At 31.8% G+C, this 7,181-nt stretch overlaps 1 pseudogene; it reads left to right on the forward strand.

The window, feature by feature from the left end:
• Nucleotides 1–904: 904 nt before the first annotated feature.
• LOC145265466 (U2 spliceosomal RNA) lies at nt 905–1,020 on the forward strand (annotated as a pseudogene).
• The last annotated feature ends 6,161 nt before the right edge of the window (nt 1,021–7,181 follow it).

The raw sequence follows: 7,181 nt of genomic DNA on the forward strand, positions 1-7,181 counted from the left end.
TCATGATTGGTCCTATTTGAAAGTTTGTAATAATTGTAGTTATATAAATAATTTACTTTTAGGGTTTTGCTACAGATTGCCTGTCGGATGGTTTCGGTTTTTAAAGAGCTATGTTCTTTCGTTTGTCTCGTTGTTTTTATGGGATCCCATGTGGATGGAACCAACTCTCGACAAACAAGCACAATTGCACCATATATAATCTGTCTGGGGTCTGACATGGACCGCTTCAGCAATGTACGTAAGATAAATTACTCTTGATCAATTTGGTTCAAATTTCCCGTAATTGCGCAAAACCGATCACTTAGAAAACGTACTCTCCTAGCCCTCCACATGCATTGTAAGTTTTTAGGTTATCTTTTTTGACATCCTTAAAACATCTCTTTGATTTATCTTAGATGTTTTTTAGTTCCCCATATAAAAGTTCTTTAAGGAGCATGTCTTCTCCAATCCATTCTAGTTTTTCATTCAAGCGTATATGACTCCGTATGGCGTAGTCATTTATGCCTGGTACATTAGCTTAATGTAGAACATGAGAACAACTGCAAATTTACGTTTAATCCATGTTTGGTGGATTCACATAGCAAAGTATGGGTAGCTTTCTGATAGGCAAAGGTGTTATAAATGACGAGACCAAATACAAAGATGAAGAATGGATATAAGTTATCACCATTTTGAGATCCGTAAATCAAAACGGTTGCAGCGTAATCTTTATGTCCAACTCGAGAATTTAAACGAAAGTTCGAACTGAACCCTTTATTATTCAGCGGGCAGAGTTTCTGGCTCCGTCAGCCATGATTACTATCATTATATTGTTACGCTTATCGCTCCGTCCGTTATCATGCTGTGCATCCCTAAAAAAGGAAAGTGGAATATTCCAAAAAAAGTGGAAGCTAATAAAAATGATTTGTCTTTCTTGGTCTTTTGGCTCAGATCAAAGTGTAGTATCTGTTCTTCAGGTGGTACATTTCGATTTCTTCTCTCTTAGTGGAAGAGAAATCCTTTACGACTAAGACAATTTTTCTCCACGTTAAAAAAAAACGACCCTGGTGTCTAAATCTGTCCCGTGGGGACGCATTGTGAATAGGTACTATGTTTAATGTAACAAAGTTTTAATATTAAAAAAGTAACTGAAAAAAAGGTATTTCTGATTTACAGGGTTATTCAAAAATCAAGAGACTTTATTCAAAAATATAAAGACTTTATTCAAAAATCAAGAGACTTTATTCAAAAATATAAAGACTTTATTCAAAAATCAAGAGACTTTATTCAAAAATATAAAGACTTTATTCAAAAATCAAGAGACTTTATTCAAAAATATAAAGACTTTATTCAAAAATCAAGAGACTTTATTCAAAAATATAAAGACTTTATTCAAAAATCAAGAGACTTTATTCAAAAATATAAAGACTTTATTCAAAAATCAAGAGACTTTATTCAAAAATATAAAGACTTTATTCAAAAATCAAGAGACTTTATTCAAAAATATAAAGACTTTATTCAAAAATCAAGAGACTTTATTCAAAAATATAAAGACTTTATTCAAAAATCCAAAGACTTTATTCAAAAATATAAAGACTTTATTCAAAAATCAAGAGACTTTATTCAAAAATATAAAAACTTTTTCAGATATAAAAAAAAATTATTTTTAAATTTTACCCTTAATGGTAGAATCAAATCAAGGTATGGAGAACAATATGAACTCGGATGGTTCTGCTAACAAGAAACCCAGAGTAATGATGAATGAATCTCTTTTTGAGTTAATAAAAAGGTTTGTTGGGCAAAATTTACCTGCAACGGAAATTATGCAGATGACAGGACAGAGCAAGTCTACTGTGTATAAAGCAGTTTCAAAGATAAGAGAAAATCCAGATTCCTCTTATTCTGAGAATTATGGAAAATCAGGGCGACCTACAACACAGCATCCTGACTTGGTAAACAAGGTTAAAAATATTATTAATGAAGACCAGTCGTTAACTCAAAAAGGGATTCAAACAAAGTTTGAAGAAAAATTTGGATTTACCCCGAATCAAACCTCCGTTTGCAGACTTTTGAAGGAAGCGGGGCTAACAAGAAAAAGGCTGAAGAGGAAGGCAGCTGTCGTTAACACGAATAATCACCGTGAAAAAATGAGAGAATACGCCAGGGCTTTTGTGGGATATCGAAACCGCGAAGTTTTGTTTCTGGATGAAACAGGCTTTAATTTGCACACATCCAAAAATTATGGATATTCGCAAATTGGTGTAAGCCCAGTTACTTATGTGCCCCCTTCTAAAGGACAAAACCTATCAGCCTGCTGTATTATTTCACAGTTCAGCTTATCCTATTACAAACTGATTGATGGATCGTTTAATGGGGAGAGGTTTCTTGAGTTTCTCGTCGGGGCTGTTAATGAGAGTAAAACAAGACAAAACAAGGAGAAATGTAGTCTTAGTAATGGATAACGCCCCAATCCACAAGACAATTGTTGTTAAAGAGTTTTTAGAATCTCACCAGATTGAAGTTGTATATCTTCCCCCCTACAGCCCCGACCTTAACCCTATAGAATTTTTTTTTAGTATGGTTAAGTCTAGATACTCGGCCATAAGACCTCGTGCTGTTACTAGGGAAGAATTAAAAATTAATGTTGGTAATGTTTTGGAAAACTTAAATGGGGAGGATGTGCAACTTTTTGAAAATCTCATAAGAAAAATGTGGGACCTAATCTAGCAAGGTGTTGAATAAATGAAATTATAAAATCTCTTGATTTTTGAATAAAGTCTCTTGATATTTTTGAATAAAGTCTTTATATTTTTGATTAAAGTCTCTTGGTTTTTGAATAAAGTCTCTTGGTTTTTGAATAAAGTCTTTATATTTTGAATAAAGTCTCTTGGTTTTTGAATAAAGTCTCTTGATTTTTGAATAACCCTGTAATTACAAAAATGACCTGGAAATGTCACTTCTGATTAATTATAAAATGCCCTGGAAAATGTCTGTTCAGATTATTTTTTTTGTTTTGTTTACTTGCCTCCCCACAAGGTCGGAATTAGACATGAGGTCGGTTAAAAATTTAGGGGAAAACCAGCTCCCCAAAAGGGACACTCTGGTCAATAACAAAAATAAGAATTGTATCAGTAATGAAGGATTTCTCCTCCATTAACTAAAACCAAAAAAGGGGGGATTTAAGTCACTTGAATGCTGAAACTGATACTACACCAAGAAATTCATGTGGAAGCAATGGTTGCCTAATCCCTAACCGCGTTAATGTTTTTATGTATTACTTTCGAAAAGCTGCTGAAACAGTTTATGATTTAAACATTACTTTATTTCATGTATATTTTTACAGTGGGGTGGGGATATTAAATCAGTCATGGGTGAAACCATTTACGCATTACACATTACTTTATTTAATGTATATGGGAGATAAGAAGTCGGTCCCGGAATTGGCTGAAAAAGTTTACGATTTATACATTACATTATTTCATGTATATTTTTAACAGTGGGTTTGGGATATAAAGTCGATCCCGGAAATGGCTGAAACAGTTTACTATTTAGACATTACTTTATTTCATATATATTTTTAACAGTGGGTTGGGTATATAAAGTCATTCCCGAAAATGGCTGAAACAGTTTACTATTTAGACATTACATTATTTCATGTATATTTTTAGAAGTGGGTTTGGGATATAAAGTCGGTTCCGGAAATGGCTGAAACAGTTTACTATTTATACATTACATTATTGCATGTATATTTTTAGCAAGGGTTTGGGATATAAAGTCGGTCCCGAAGATGGGTGAAACTGTTTACTATTTAGACATTACATTATTTCATGTGTATTTTTAGCAGTGGGTTTCGGATATAAAGTCGGTCCCGGAAATGGCTGAAACAGTTTACTATTTAGACATTACATTATTTCATGTATATTTTTAGCAGTGGGTTGGGGATATAAAGTCGGTCGCGGAAATGGCTGAAACAGTTTACTATTTAGACATTACATTATTTCATTATATTTTTAGCAGTCCGTTGGTGATATAAAGTCGGTCCCGGAAATGGCCGAGACAGTTTACTATTTAGACAGTACATTATTTCATGTATATTTTTAGCAGTGGGTTGGGGATATAAAATCAGTCCCGGAAATGGCTGAAACTGTTTAGTATTTAGACATTACATTATTGCATGTATATTTTTAGCAGTGGGTTTGGGGTATAAAGTCGGTCCCGAAAATGGCCGAAAAAGTTTACTATTTAGACATTTCATTATTTCATGTATATTTTTATCAGTGGGTTTGGGATATAAAGTCGTTCCCGGAAATGACTTTAACAGTTTACTATTTAGACATTACATTATTTCATTATATTTTTATCAGTGGGTTTGGGATATAAAGTCGGTCCCGGAAATGGCTGAAACAGTTTACTATTTAGACATTACTTTATTTCATTATATTTTAATCAGTGGGTTTGGGATATAAATTCAGTCCCGGAAATGTCTGAAACACTTTACTATTTAGACATTACATTATTTCATGTATATTTTCATCAGTCGGTTGGTGATATAAAGTCGGTCCCGAAATGGTTGAAACAGTTTACTATTTAGACATTAAATCATTTCATGTATATTTTTAGCAGTGGGTTTCGGATATAAAGTCGGTCCCGGAAATGGCTGAAACAGTTTACTATTTAGACATTACATTATTTCATGTATATTTTTAGCAATGGGTTTGGGATTTAAAGTCGGTCTCGGAAATGGCTGAAACAGTTTACTATTTAGACATTACATTATTTCATGTATATTTTTAGCAATGGGTTGGGGATATAAAGTCAATCCCGGAAATGGCTGAAACAGTTTACGATAAAAAATTACTTTATTTAATGTATATTTTCAACGGTGTGGTGGCGGACATGAAGTCAGTCCAGGTATTGAATGAGATGTGCAAATATATACTATCAGAAAGCGTCGCCCAGTATTGAATGAGATATGTAGAAAACATATAGTGTTATATAGGTTTTCATTATTATTATTATTATTATTATTATTATTATTATTATTATTATTATTATTCTTTTTGTTGTTGTTATTGTTATTGTTGTTATGAAGTCTTATTAAAAGTGAGTCTTAGAGAGTCTTATTAAGAGAGATGTTGCGTTCTGTGTTCGTGTTATGAAGAGATTCATATATATAAAATGTTTATACTTAGAAGTGTAATAGAAGCTCTTAGAGTGAGGAAACAGTGTTGAGACAGTCTTAGTGTTCACATTGTAGATATGAGATGTAGAGACATTGTGTATGTGAAGACATTTTAAAACACAGGATATATAAGACATATAATGACAATTTCACTTTAACTTTTGGTAGAATTACAACACAAAGACGACGTTTATAAAAACATATGATGATACGTTTATTTCTTCTTCAACCGGTCGGTGGTTTTCTTAGTCAAGAATTCAAAGTTTTACATTCTATGTTTCAAAGGTGACCGTCTCGCTTCCAGACGTTCGACTGTCCATCTCTGGACTCCAGACTCTCGTCTGTCGTCCTCAGACTCTCTCTGCTTAACTCTAAAGTTTCTAACTATATCGAGAACTTCCCATTTTCCATGACGTCATACCCATGTTAAAACATATGTCTTCTTGCACGTGTTCTGAAAATGCGTGTCCAAAACTTATTCCTTTGTTTACAAAAGGAATTTTAACCTATATTTCCAGTAACCTATATTTCCAATATGTTAAAAACATGTTTATTAAATTATCCCATAATTGCATTCCTCAATTCAATTTCATAACAGAATTGACAAATGCACATTCCTTTTCTTAAAACTATTTTATCTCTAAGCTAAGCAATGGTTTGTTTTTACATTCCATTTTCTAATTCTCTCTCGTAATCTATTTCTAAACCTAAATTACGAGGTTTGAATTTCGTCTATTCTATTTCATTTTCATTTTAACAAAATCTCTCTATTTTTATACTTACATGAAAAGGGGACAGCCCTTATCATGTAACAATAGTAGCAAAATATCCAGCGTCGCTCGGGATCAAATGAGATCGGTGAACGATATATATTAGCAGAATATGCGGCGTCACCCGGGATTGGATAAAATAGGTGAAACATATATACTATGTGAATACCCAGCATTTATTTGTTTGTAATGAAATAATCATTCCAGGCAATATATCGAAGTCATTATTTAAGTAAGGGAGAGCGATATAGTGGGTTAAAGTTATGAAAATTAGTCTCGAAATTAGTAACATATCCAAGAACTATGAAAAATGATGAAATGTGAGTTATTTGATTTGTATGTGTGTAATGATATAATAAGCCCAGACAATATATCAAATATATTATATAAGTAGGAGTGTGAAGCATAATGTGGGTTTTTAATTATAAAAAATATTGTCGAAATTAGTAACATATCCAAGAATTATGAACAAAGATTAAATATGAGTTAATCGTGTGTGTGTTTATAATAAAATAATCAGCCCAGGAAATATATCAAGGTAATTATGTAAGTAAGAGAGGGCGATAAGAATGGTTTAAATTATGAAAAATAATTTTTCAAAATTAGTAACATATCCAAGAATTATGAAAAATGATAATATGTTATTTAATGCATTAGTGTGTTTGCTATGAAATAATCAGACCAGAGAATATATCAAAGATATTATTTGAGTAAGTGGGGCGATGATGTGGGTTAAAATGATGAAAAATGATTGTCGACATAAGTAATATATCCAAGAATTATGAATAATGACGAAATGTTAGTTAATTGATTGGTGTGTTTGAAATGAAATAATCATCCCAGATAATATATCAAATTTATTATGTTTGTAGTGGGTGGTTGATAATGTGGGTTAAAAATATTAAAAATAATTGTCGAAATGTGTAACATATCAAAGAATTAAGAAAAATGATGAAGTGTGAGTTAATTGATAGTTATGTTTTTTATGAAATAATCAGCCCAGAAAATATATCAAATATTTTTAAGTAAGATAGGGCGACAAGGATGGTTTAAATTATAAAAAAATTATTGTCGAAATTAGTAAGATATCCAATAATTACGAAAAATGACGAAATGCGATTTAATTGATTGGTGTGTTTATAATAAAATAATCAGCCTAGGCAATATATCAAAGTTATTATATAAGTAAAGGAGAAGAAGATAAGGAGGGCTTAAATTATGAAAAATTATTGTCGAAATTAGTAACATAT

This window comes from Euprymna scolopes, chromosome 3, assembly GCF_053919585.1.
Source record: "Euprymna scolopes isolate OS-2025 chromosome 3, ASM5391958v1, whole genome shotgun sequence".
NCBI classification, from domain to species: Eukaryota; Metazoa; Mollusca; class Cephalopoda; order Sepiida; family Sepiolidae; genus Euprymna; species Euprymna scolopes.